This window comes from Ovis aries, chromosome 2 (genome assembly GCF_016772045.2).
Source record: "Ovis aries strain OAR_USU_Benz2616 breed Rambouillet chromosome 2, ARS-UI_Ramb_v3.0, whole genome shotgun sequence".
Taxonomy (NCBI): Eukaryota; Metazoa; Chordata; class Mammalia; order Artiodactyla; family Bovidae; genus Ovis; species Ovis aries.
In genome coordinates this window covers 37309238-37322008 of record NC_056055.1, presented here as the reverse complement: position 1 = coordinate 37322008, position 12771 = coordinate 37309238, and the positions used below count along the sequence as shown (strand labels likewise).

At 38.6% G+C, this 12771-nt stretch overlaps 1 protein-coding gene across 12 annotated transcripts in view; it reads left to right on the top strand.

The window, feature by feature from the left end:
- UBAP1 (ubiquitin associated protein 1) overlaps positions 1-12771 on the top strand; it is a 67021-nt gene that overhangs the window by 25906 nt on the left and 28344 nt on the right. For 4 of the 12 annotated variants that reach the window (XM_060410883.1, XM_042243091.2, XM_060410879.1 and 1 more), the window contains exon 2: positions 1650-1691. The exons of the other annotated variants lie outside the window; for them this stretch is intronic. The gene's annotated coding sequence lies outside the window, so the exon portion shown is untranslated. The remainder of the gene's footprint in view (positions 1-1649; positions 1692-12771) is intronic. 12 annotated transcript variants of the gene reach the window in all.

Here is a 12771-nt window from a genome sequence, read left to right as displayed (position 1 = left end):
TTCCCTGGTGGGTCAGATGTAAAGAATCTGTAATGCAGGAGACTCATGTTCATTCCTTGGGTAAGGAAGATTCCCTGGAGGAGGGCATGGCCACCCACTGCAGTATTCTTGCCTGGAAAATCCCATGGACAGAGGAGCCTGGCAGGCTACAGTCCATAGGGTTGCGAAGAGTTGGACACGACTGAAGCAACTTAGCACCCACGCATACATTTATTTCTTATTTTCTTGTTTTTCTCCTTCCCTGGTCAAGTTTGGTGTCAGTATTATGCTAATCTCATATAATAACTTGGAAATTTGGCAACATTCATTCAGTAGGTACTTACTGAGCACTACTCACAGGGCAGTATGTTTGGTGAAATAGTGAACAAAACCAAAGTGGTTCTTGTACTTGCAGTGCTTAAAGCCTGGGGGAGAAAGCTAGGCAATAAATAAATCCTGTATAAAACTAAACTGCAAAGCTGTGTTTGTCTGCTTCCATTTTATGCATAAGGATAATTTAAGGATAATTTATGTGTTGGAATAATTATTTTCTTAAAGACTTGATAGAACTTTAAATAAAATTATTCTGGTACTTATATTTACATAAAGGGATTTTCTTTGCCTGTGAAATTACTTAGAAACCCTAACCTTCTAACCTCAGATCCTTGATATTCTATGACGTTGCGCCATCTTTATTTGTTCCCTGTTACTGCACAGTGTTCCCCTGAGGGTAATGAGTTCTTAAGTTTAGGGAACAAGGCTGTTATTTCGTTGTTTCTATGGGAAAAAAATCATTCAGATTTCACATGACTGGGACAGTCAGACTGAAGTAATCCACTGAGTGTGAAGACTGCTGAAAGGACGAAAAGTTACGTTTGTGATTACTTCTCTCAGGTCAGATTAATAGCATCTGGTATGATAATTAGCTGCTTTGTATTTTACATTAACCAGTTATTTTGTGTTGGCTTCTTGTAGAGTGAAATAGTATTATTAGTGTCAAATAGTAAGCATTTTCTCCTTGAGAAAAACATGGGTGTGGACTATGTACACTTACTGAGTCATAGACTCAACAAGTGATTACGTGTTTTTATGTGCCCTCATAACTAAGAATGGAAAGTCTTCTGATATCTTTCATATATATATATATGTTGTGCTGTGCTTAGTTGCTCAGCCATGTCCAACTCTTTGCAACCCCATGGACTGTAGCCTGCCAGGCTCTTCTGTCATGGGTATTCTCCAGGCAAGAATACTGGAGTGGGTTGCCATGCCCTACTCTAGGGGCTCTTCCCAACCCAGGGATCAAACACAGGTCTCCCGAATTGCAGGAGGATTCTTTACTGAATGAGCCACCAGGGAAGCCCAAGACTGGAGTGGGTAGTTTATCCTTTCTCCAGAGGATCTTCCCGACCTAGGAATCGAACTGGGGTCTTCTGTGTTGCAGATTCTTTACTGTCAGATTTTCTTCTATTGGCAAATTCTTTACCATCTGAGCCACCAGGAAAGCCCCTTATATATATATATGACTGTAAAAATGATTGAAGTACAAAGTTATAAAAGTATGTGTCTGGACCCTTAAAGATTTTGAAAAGATTGTCAGAGATCATTTACTCCATGCTTCTCTTTTTACAGAAGAAGCCCTGAATTTTTTTTTTTTTCCTTCTTTCTTTCAGAAGTTTTGACTGATTCCAAACCATCCCAAATTGATGAAAGAAGTGAGACCAGAACCCAAGTTTTTTGATTTTATTTATTTATTTATTCTTGGCTATGCTGGGTCTTTGTTGCTGTGCACAGGCTTTTTCTAGCTATGGCATGTGGTGGCTTCTCTCTAGGTGCAGTACATGAGCTGCTCACTGCAGCAGCTTCTCGTTGCAAAGCACGGGCTCTGTGGTGCATGGACTTTAGTAGTTGCGGCACACAGGCTCAGTAGTTGCAGAACATACGCTCAGTTGCTCTGTGGTTGTGGAATCTTCCTGGGCCAGGGACTGAACCCATGTATGCCCTGTGTTGGCAGGCAGAGTCTTAACCATTGGACCACCAGGGAGGTTCCAGATGATATTTTGGTTCAACAATTTCTTGAAATTATTTTTTCCCAGTTAATTTTTTTATTCATAGTTTTAAAAATTTAATGGAATAGGTTTATGGCTGTATTTCCTCTTGAGATATTGTACTGTTACAACTCTAAATTACATAGAGGAAAACATTTTAAGTGAATTTAATGAATTGGCTAAGATACTGACTTGAAATTTTTAATTGACTAATGATTTAGGTTATCACTTCCAATACTAAGTTTTAGCTAGTCAATACATTTCTGTTCTTACATATGTTAGTCTCATAGGCCTAATAATTTCAGACTATTTATTAGCAACTATAGGAAATCATTGTTTAACTTTGATTTTAAGGGCATTGTTTTGTCTGGTTTCATTACCAAATTATGTATTAGTTAGTGATATAGAATTATCATATTTTCAGAAAGTTTGAGAGGGCAGGAAGATATGAAAAGCCACCTCTACTAAAGATTAGATGCTGTGCTAGATGTTTGGAGGATTAAGAGGCATCCAGAGTCCAGGAAAATCCTTGTTTGGATTTTTCTTGACCCATTTTGGAATTAGGTAGAGTTCTTAATTGCAGGTTGGGTCAGTAATTTGTCTTGACAGTACTGTGTTATCTTTTTGGTTATTGCTTTTTTTTTTAACTGCGTGGCAGGGCATATGGAATCTTCTTTGCCCAACGAGGGATTCAACCTGCATCCCTTGCATTGGATGCACAGAGTCTTAACCACTGGACTGCCAAAGAAGTCCCTACTTGTTGCTTTCTAAATTTTAGCAAGCTCATGTTTAACTATAATTGGTGTTTATTAAATTGTGTGAAATGAACTTTGCACTGAATCACTAGTTGCTTTTCTTTAATTGGAGGATAATTGCTTTACAATGTTGTGTTGGTTTTTGCCATACTTCAAACAAGAATGAATCAGCTATAAGTATACATATATCCCTCCCTCTTAAGCCTCCCTCTTACTTCACTGTTTGCTTTTCTTAAAGTCTTTAGTATACTACATGATTAGTAGCTTTGGTGAAAACCTCAATTGCAAGAGAAATTAGTGAAAAACCTTGTACAGTCAACAACTTGCCTTTAAAAATCTTTGTTTTTGAAGTTTTTCATGAAGCAAGCATTACATTGGATTTTACGTTTCAGAAAGTTATTTTTGGTTGTTAGCTTTCCGTATAGAGTGAAAATAGGATTTATCTATTTGGGCAGTTGTGCACTGATACTGTACTTTTGTCTGGAATTTGGTATGGAATTGTGAGATGAGCATCCAGCTTTTTTCTAGGTAGCTAATTGGTTGTCTCATCACTTGACAGATTTCAAATGGCACTTTAAATGTCTATATTAGGATATTTTTAGGGATTTCTACTCTCTTCCATTGATTTTATGTGCCAGTACAGGACAGCTTTAAGTGTTGTTTCTTGTAATAAGTACTTTAGTATCTGATAGGCTGTTTTCCATTTATTATTTTCTTCGAAATTTTCTTGGCTATTGTTAACTGATATTTTCATATGAACTTTAGAATCAGCTTGTCTTGTTAAAAAAAAACAAAAACAAGATTAGGGAAAACAAAAACAGCAACTTAGGGAAGAATTGATCTTAATGATATTGTATGTTTTAACCAAGATTATCAATTTTTTTTTTGCAATTGTGTCTTTTTTTGTGTCTTAATAGTTTTAGTGTTTTTTCTTTTTTTGTTGTTCAGTTCCTAAGTCATATCTGACTTTTTGCGACCCCATGGACTGCAGCACACCAGGCTTCTGTGTCCTTCACTAACTCCTGGAGTTTGCTCAGACTCATGTCCATTGATCTGGTGATGATTCAACCATCTCATCCTGTGTCGTCCCCTTTTCCTCCTGCTGTCCATCTTTCCCAGCATCAGGGTCTTTTCCAGTGAATCAGCTCTTCACATCAAGTGGCCAAAGTATTGTAGCTTCAGCTTCAGCATCAGTCCTTCCAATGAACATTCAGGGTTGATTTCCTTTAGGATTGACATGTTTGATATCCTTGCTGTCCAAGGGATTCCCAGGAGTCTTCTCTAGCACCACAGTTTGAGAGCATCAGTTCTTCAGCACTCAGCCTTCTTTATGTAAGGTCCAACTCTCACATCTGAACATAACTGTTGGAAAAAACCATTGCTTTGATTATAGTTTGTTGGCAAAGTGATGTCTTTGCTTTTTAATATGCTGTCTGTGTTTGTTATAGCCTTTCTTCCACAGAGCAAGTGTCTTTTAATTTCATGGCTGCAGTCAGCATCCACAGTGATTTGGGAGTCCAGGAAAATAAAATCTGCCGCCATTTCCATTTTTTCCTCATCTATTTGCCATGAAGTAATGGGACCAGATGCCATGATCTTAGTTTTTTGAATGTTGAGTTTTAAGCCAGCTTTTTCACTCTCCTCTTTCACTTTCATCAAGAGGCTTATTTGTCTTCCTTTCTGCCATCTCGGTGGTATCATTTGCATAACTGAGGTTGTTGATATTTCTTCTGCCATTCTTGATTCCAGCTTGTGATTTATCCACCCTGGCATTTCACATGATGTACTCTGCATATAAGATAAATAAACAGGGTACAATATACAACCTTGACATACTTCTTTCCAATTTTCAACCAGTCTGTTTTTCCATGTTCAGTTCTAACTGCTGCTTCTTGACTTGCATACAGGTTTCTCAGGAGGCAGGTTAAGATGAACTGGTATTCCCATCTCTTTAAGAAATTTTCACAGTTTGTTGTCTTATCTCTTATGGTACATTTTGCTTCCATTGTACTACTTATCTGATCATTGTATGTAGGAAGGCTATTTGTTTCAGAATGTTAATTTTGTACTGAGTAACACCTTTTTGTATTCTCTTGTTTGTAATAGTTTTTCAGTTTTTGGACCTCCTTGGGGAAGTCTGTCTTCTGACTTTTATACCTTTTATCTAATGTTAAATAAAGCAGTTGTGATAATGGACATCTTTGTCTTATTCCTATGCTTAGTGAAGTCTTTGTATAGTTTCTCCATTAGTATTCTCTGGCTTTGGTATTGAGTGAGATGATTTTTGTTACTATTTTTAATGTTACGTTAAGGAGATGGCTATATGATTTTTCTTTTTAGATGTATTAATATATGGTGAATTACATCAACAGATTCCTAACATTGAACTGTCCTGTATTCATAACATAAATTCCACTTGGACATGATGTTTTCCTATAAATTCTCATTTTTTGAGGATTTTTTAATCTGTATTTATACGTGAGATTTTTCTGTAGTTTTTTCTTTTATGTAATCAATAGTCTTACTGTTTTAATTTTTAAAACAATATATACATGTATTTATTTATTTGACTGCACTGGTTCTTAGTTGTGGCATGTGGAATCTTTGATCTTCATTGCAGCATGTGAGATCCTCAGTTTTGGTGTGTGGGATCTAGTTCTCTGACCTGAGCCCCCTGCATTGGTGAGCATGGAGTCTTAGCCACTGGACCACCAGGGAAGTCCCAGTAGTCTTACTTGTAAAAAAAATTAGAAACTTTTCTTTTATGTTTTTGAACCATTAAAGTCATTGGACTAAGGTTTCTTTTGGGTGGCAAGAGTGGTTTGATAGTTTTTTTCAATTTCTTCTTTGGTTATATGTTAAGATTTCTGCCTCTTCTGTGGTCAGTTTTGATAATATTTTTCTAGAAGATGATCTATTTTATCCAGGTTCTCAAATGTATTTGAAAGCAGGTGAACAAAGCAGTGATTTGGGATTATTTTAATTTCCTCTTTTGTATACATATTCCCCCCAACCTCCATTAAAATTACCTTAGGTGGATGGTTTTAATTTCCAAAGAATCAGCTCTTGGGTTTATTTAGTTGATAAGTTTTTCTGAGTTTTAATTGATTATTTTCTGCCCATGTCTTTGCTGTTTGCACTCTTGTGTTTTCCCTAAGTTCTCACGCTGTGGATTTTCCTCTTGAGTACTGCTATGTGCTATAAATTTTCCTGAGTACCACTTTAGCCACATAGAGTATGTAGGTTCTCAACTGTAGTATTTTCATTGTCGTTATCTTTTGTGTCTTATTTTTGGTTGCCTTTTTTTTGACTGTGCCACTTGGCTTGTAAGATCCTAGTTCCCTGACCAGGGATGGAACCTGAGCCCCCAGCAGTGGAAGCACGGAGTCCTAACCACAGGGCTGCTAGGGAATTCCCTTCTGGTGCCCTCTTTGAACCATGATTTCTCTAAGAGACAGTTTAGAAATTCAGGTAGTAGGGCTTTTTTATTTTCTGATGTAATTTACAGTTTTTTTGCCTTTTGACTATGGGCTGTACTACTGTTGATTTTTGAAATTCATTGGAATTTTCTCTGTGGCCTAATAATTACTTAAGTTTTTTATATAGTGTTCTGTGGATGCTTAAAAAGGTATATTCTGATTTCAGGGTACTTTTGACGTAATATGTTAGATTTATCCTACAAATTATGTATTTCTACCTAGTTATTTTCTTCTTATAGTTTGTGCTTTATGAGTGTTGATGCTATGTTATTTGAAGCATTTTGTCACATTAGCCCATCATGGATTGCATTCTTTTTTTTTATTTTTTGGTTTTCATCTTTTTTTACAGCTGACAGAAACTTGACCACAGAACAGAAGCAAAATTTTGAGTCTCTAGTCTTGGGCCCTTTGGTGGCTATAGGTTGCCCAGGTTGCCCTCAGAGGGGAGTACTTTAAAATGTTTCTCTTAATATGAAGACATATTTGGATCACTTGTGTGTGTTTGGTGGCTCCTCCCCCTCAAAATTAAAAAAAAAAGGAAAAGAAATGTTAAATAATTCTTTCTTCAGGAAGAGCCCAGGCTGTTCTTCACAGGATGTGTATACAGCAGGGGTCTGGTTTTAGCTCAAGGCCTGTCTGCTGTCAGGATCCGAACAGCTCTGGACAGATATGGCTCAGGCTGGTAGCTGGAGCCCTCCAGGAATCCGCTGATAGCTCAGCAGAGGAGCCAGACTGCCAGACAGGAGAGAAAGTGGGAGAAGGCCACAGTGTCTGCAGCCCCAGGGAAAAGGAGCCAAATTGTAGGGCCTGTGTCAGGGGCCAGAGGCAGCTCTGCCTAGCTAGCTGCTTCCTGTGACCAGGACCTCAGCTATGAGGGTGCAGTTCCCTTTGCTTCACTCTGCCACTCCCGCTGATGCCGCCCCTGCTCCCCCTGACCCGCCGGCCCCCCAGCGCCATGGCCAGGCTGCACTGCTACTTCTGTCCTCTGTCTTCGCTGCCTACCTCCAGCTCAGTTGTAAAATCAGTCTGCCCTCTCTGAGGCCTCCTCTGCTATCTGTCATGAACTCCATTCTTTGTCAGTAAAGTAAAACACCTATATTATACTGTAGGGAACAAGGTATAAGGAAGGTTGAGAAGTGCTTGCAAACGAGACTCTCAACCAGGGCTGAACATTCTTGCAAACTAGATGTTCAGCTAGGAATCCTCTGTTTGTTCCCGTGGGAAAAGAACATTTCTTGCACAAAAGGATGTTTCTCTGATTCCTCAAAAGGAACAGACCCAGGGACAAAATGGATTCTAAGTTGATAAGGAAGTTCCCCAAAGCAAAGTCTTAGCTGCTGTAAATAAGTCAAGGTAAAGGTTATCTCGCCCTGCGCCTGTGTACTGTATAGTCGCTGAATTATGGTGTTTGGCAACTTGCCCTGTAGATTGTTGTGCAAAGGATATAAAATAAAGCAGCTGTAAGAAGCAAGGGGTTAAAAGTAAAAAGATTCAAACCACTCTGCAGTGTTGGTGTTTCATTCCGTTGCCAGCATTATACCTCTATGAAGTCTGTTACCTAGAACCATTTGTGTGTTTTCAAGTATTCTTACTGGTCTAGAAACCTCTGATGTATTCTTTTTTCCTCTCTCTGAGGTCACAGTTCAGTTCAGTTCAGTCGCTCAATCGTGTCTGACTCTTTGCAACCCATGTACCACAGCACGCCAGGCCTCCCTGTCTATCACCAGTCCCTGGAGTTTACCCAAACTCATGTCCATTGAGTCAATGATGCCATCCAACTATCTCATCCTCTGTCATCCCCTTCTCCTCCTACCTTCAGTCTTTCCCAGCATCAGGGTCTTTTCAAATGAGTCAGCTCTTCGAAGCAGGTGGCCAAGTATTGGAGTTTCAGCTTTAGTCTCAGTCCTTCCAATGAACACCCAGGACTGATCTCCTTTAGGATGGACTGGTTGGATCTCCTTGCAGTCCAAGGGACTCAGCTTTCTTTGGATGTCCAACTCTCACATCCATACATGACTACTGGAAAAACCGTAGCCTTGACTAGATAGACCTTTGTTGACAAAGTAATGTCTTTGCTTTTTAATATACTGTCCAGGTTGGTCATAACTTTCCTTCTGAGGAGTAAGTGTCTTTTAATTCATGGCTGCAGTCACCATCTGCAGTGATTTTGGAGCCCAAAAAAATAAAGTCTGACACTGTTTCCATTGTTTCCCCATCTATTTGCCATGAAGTGCTGGGACCAGATGCCATGATCTTCATTTTCTGAATGTTGAGCTTTAAGCCAACTTTTTCACTCTCCTCTTTCACTTTCATCTAGAGGCTCTTTTGTTCTTCACTTTCTGCCATAAGGGTGGTGTCATCTGCATATCTGAGGTTATTGATATTTCTCCCAGCAAGCTTGATTCCAGCTTGTGCTTCTTCCAGCCCAGTGTTTCTCATGATGTACTCTGCATATCAGTTAAATAAGCAGGGTGACAATATACGGCCTTCACATACTCCTTTCCCAATTTGGAACCAGTCTGCTGTTCCATGTCCAGTTCTAACTGTCGCTTCCTGACCTGCATACAGGCTTCTCAAGGTCAGGTGGTCTGGTATTCCCATCTCTTTTAGAATTTTCCACAGTTTATTGTGATCCACACAGTCAAAGGCGTTGGCATAGTCAGTAAAGGAGAAATAGATGTTTTTCTGGAACTCTCTTGCTTTTCCAGTGATCCAGTGGATATTGGCAATTTGATCTCTGGTTCCTCTGCCTTTTCTAAAACCAGCTTGAACATCTGGAAGTTCATGGTTCATATATTGCTGAAGCCTGGCTTGGAGAATTTTAAGCATCAGTTTACTGGTGTGTGAGATGAGTGCAATTGTGTGGTAGTTTGAGCATTCTTTGGCATTGCCTTTCTTTGGGATTGGAATGAAAACTGACCTTTTCCAGTCCTATGGCTGCTGCTGAGTTTTCCAAATTTGCTGACATATTGAGTGCAGCACTTTCACAGCATCATCTTTCAGGATTTGAAATAGCTCAACTGGAATTCCATCACCTCCACTAGCTTTGTTCATAGTGATGCTTCCTAAGGCCCACTTGACTTCACATTCCAGGATGTCTGCCTCTAGGTGAGTGATCACACCATCGTGATTATCTGGGTCGTGAAGATCTTTTTTGTACAGTTCTTCTGTGTATTCTTGCCATCTCTTAATATCTTCTGCTTTTGTTAGGTTCATACCATTTGTGTCCTTTATTGAGCCCATCTTTGCATGAAATGTTCCCTTGGTATTTCTAATTTTCTTGAAGAGATCTCTAGTCTTTCCCATTCTGTTGTTTTCCTTTAGTTCTTTGCATTGGTCACTGAGGAAGGCTTTCCTACCTCTCCTTGCTATTCTTTGGAACTCTGCATTCAAATGGGTATATCTTTTCTTTTCTCCTTTGCTTTTTGCTACTCTTCTTTTCACAGCTATTTGTAAGGCCTCCTCAGACAGCCAGTTTGCTTTTTTGCATTTCTTTTTCTCGGGGATGGTCTTGATCCCTGACTCTTGTACAGTGTCATCAACCTCCATCCATAGTTCATCAGGCACTCTATCAGATCTAGTCCCTTAAATCTATTTCTCACTTCCACTGTATAATCGTAAGGGATTTGATTTAGGTCATACCTGAATGGTTTAGTGGTTTTCCCTACTTTCTGCAATTTAAGTCTGAATTTGGCAATAAGGAGCTCTTGATCTGTGTCACCGTCTGCTCCTGGTCGTGTTTTTAACGACTGTATAGAGCTTCTCCATCTTTTGCTGCAAAGAATATAATCAGCCTGATTTCTGTGTTGGCCCTCTGGTCATGTCCATGTGTAGTATTCTCCTGTGTTGTTGGAAGAAGGTGTTTGCTATGACCAGTGTGTTCTCTTGGCAAAACTCTATTAGCCTTTGCCTTACTTCATTCTGTATTCCAAGGTCAAATTTGCCTGTTACTCCAGGTCTTTCTTGACTTCCTACTTTTGCATTCCGGTCCCCTATAATGGAAAGGACATCTTGAAAATTTTCCTTAATTCTACTATTAGAGATTTATAGTACATTTAGATTTGGTTGATTATTCAGTCTACTACCCTTATTTACCCATGAGAAAAGCTAAGGCCCCACAGTGTCTCTAAGACCTGAGAGAAAAGAAAGCTTTTTGTCATGAGTATAGGGTAGCCTGGTATTGACATTTAAATGGCATTTACATGTGTGATTTTTTTTTTTCTTTTTGGCCATACCACTTGGCATATTGGTTCCTAGCTCCCTGATCAGGGATTGAATCTCTGCCCTCAGCAGTGAAAACGAGAAGTCACAAACACTTGAGACCCAACCACCGGACTGCCAAGGCCCCTGCATTTGTGATTTTTGTCATATATATGCTGTATGGGTGTTAACTTTGTTTTCAGACTTGCAGTTTTCTGGATCCCCAAGCCATCTTTTTCTGTAAGTTGGAGAATTTCCTGATTACTTTGTATCTTGGGAAACTCCTGATGATTATAGCTCGTATTGTGTGTGACTGGGATAGCTTACTGAGTGATTAAATTGCTGCTGTGTATTATGAAGCTGTTTGTAGAGCATAATTTCTTGCAGTAGTAATTTGATGATGGTACAAGAAAGAAAAGAAATTTAGGACATTAATATTAAATTGCTCTTGGGCTTTTTCTTCCCCTTGTGAAGCTGGCGGGGGCTTGCTTAAAATGTTTTTCTTCTCCTGGTCTCCTACCCTTACTTCCTTTCACTTACCCTCCTCACCTTTCCCTTTTTCCATTCCTTACTCTATCTCTTCTGCCTTTTGCCCTCTAGTTCCTTCTCTCTCTGCAGTTATTTCTCTTCTTGTTACCTGTTTCCCCATCTCTCTTTGTTCTTAGATGTCTTCCATCAGTGATTCAAAAATTTAAATTATTAGGTTATTTTCCTGTAGCATTTGAACTGAAATGGCACTCAGCTAGTAAAGTAGAACATTGTTTTTAATTCTTGGCCATATGAGGGAGTTCTGCACTTTATTAGTGTAAAGTTTATGAATTTAAAATGTGTTGTTGTTGTGCTTTCTACTTTTCCTTTAATAGAAGCATTTGTATTTATTTTAGTGGACATTTATAATTGCTTATGAATTTATTGTTTCCTGGGAGCATTTATAATTTTATTTGGGGCAAAATTTATTTTTTTCAGTCTTTTTTTGTGTACATTTTTTACATAGTAAAAGTAATTCAGTTCAACTTGTAAAAACAATTTAAAATTTATTTCCCATCATTCATGTGCTTTTAGTGAATACTCTTCATGCCATCACAAACTTTTTTTTATTTCCAGTTATTTAATCATTTCCATGATTGAACATTTAGATTATAGGAAAATGTTACAAAAAAGTGCTTATGATTAAAATATAGGAAGTTTATGTGGAAGCTTCTGTACACACACACATAGCACTTGATTGCTCAGATGTTCCAGGAGAAGAAAGTTGATCCCAAATAGCTGTTAAATACTTTAATTAAAAATTATTTTTGGTCACGCTATATAGCCTGTGAGATCTTAGTTCCTCAAACAGGAATCCAACTGTGTCCCCTCCATTCGAAACCCAGAGACCCAACCACTGGACCCTGGGAAAGTCCCTAAAATACTTCTAATACTTCAGAGATTGACTGCATAGCAGACATTAAAAAAATTCTTAAAGTGACCAAATATGGATGAATTTCTCGTATTCTTAAGGTTTGTGAAAAATGTAATCAGAGTTGAATTCAGTGAGCTATTTTGATATTTAAAGAAGACCCCTAGATAATCTGTTTTATCACCTTATTAAGGCATAATTTTAAAGAATTTTTAATTGTTTATTGTTTATTTAATACTTTATAATTGTTTATCTAGTAATAAAGGGATATGGTGTTTTAATTTTCATTTATTATTCTTACTTTAAGAGAAATTTTGCTTTGTTGTTGATAATATGTGTGCTTTAATGGGGTGGGGTATAGTTATTTGATTTGCATTTCCTTCACTGGTGAATAATGATGTGTTAAACATCTTCTCATGTGTTTCTTCGGAGAAGGCAATGGCACCCCACTCCAGTACTCTTACCTGGAAAATCCCATGGATGGAGGAGCCTGGTGGGCTGCAGTCCATGGGGTCGCTAAGTCGGACATGACTGAGCGACTTTACTTTCACTTTTCACTTTCATGCATTGGAGAAGGAAATGGCAACCCACTCCAGTGTTGTTGCCTGGAGAATCCCAGGGACAGGGGAGCCTGATGGGCTGCCGTCTTTGGGGTCGTACAGAGTCAGATACGACTGAAGTGACTTAGCAGCAACAGCAGCAGCATGTGTTTCTTAGTCATTTGTATATCTTCTCTGGGAAATTGACTATACAGATTCTTTTGCCTACTTTCTAATTGGCTTATTTGTTTCTATTGTTGAAGTGTAGAGTTATCTATATATTCTAGATAAAAGTCCTTTATCAGATAGATGATTTGCAGATCAAATTTGCAGATCATTTTCTCCCTTTCAGTGCGTTGTCGTTGATCGAACCTT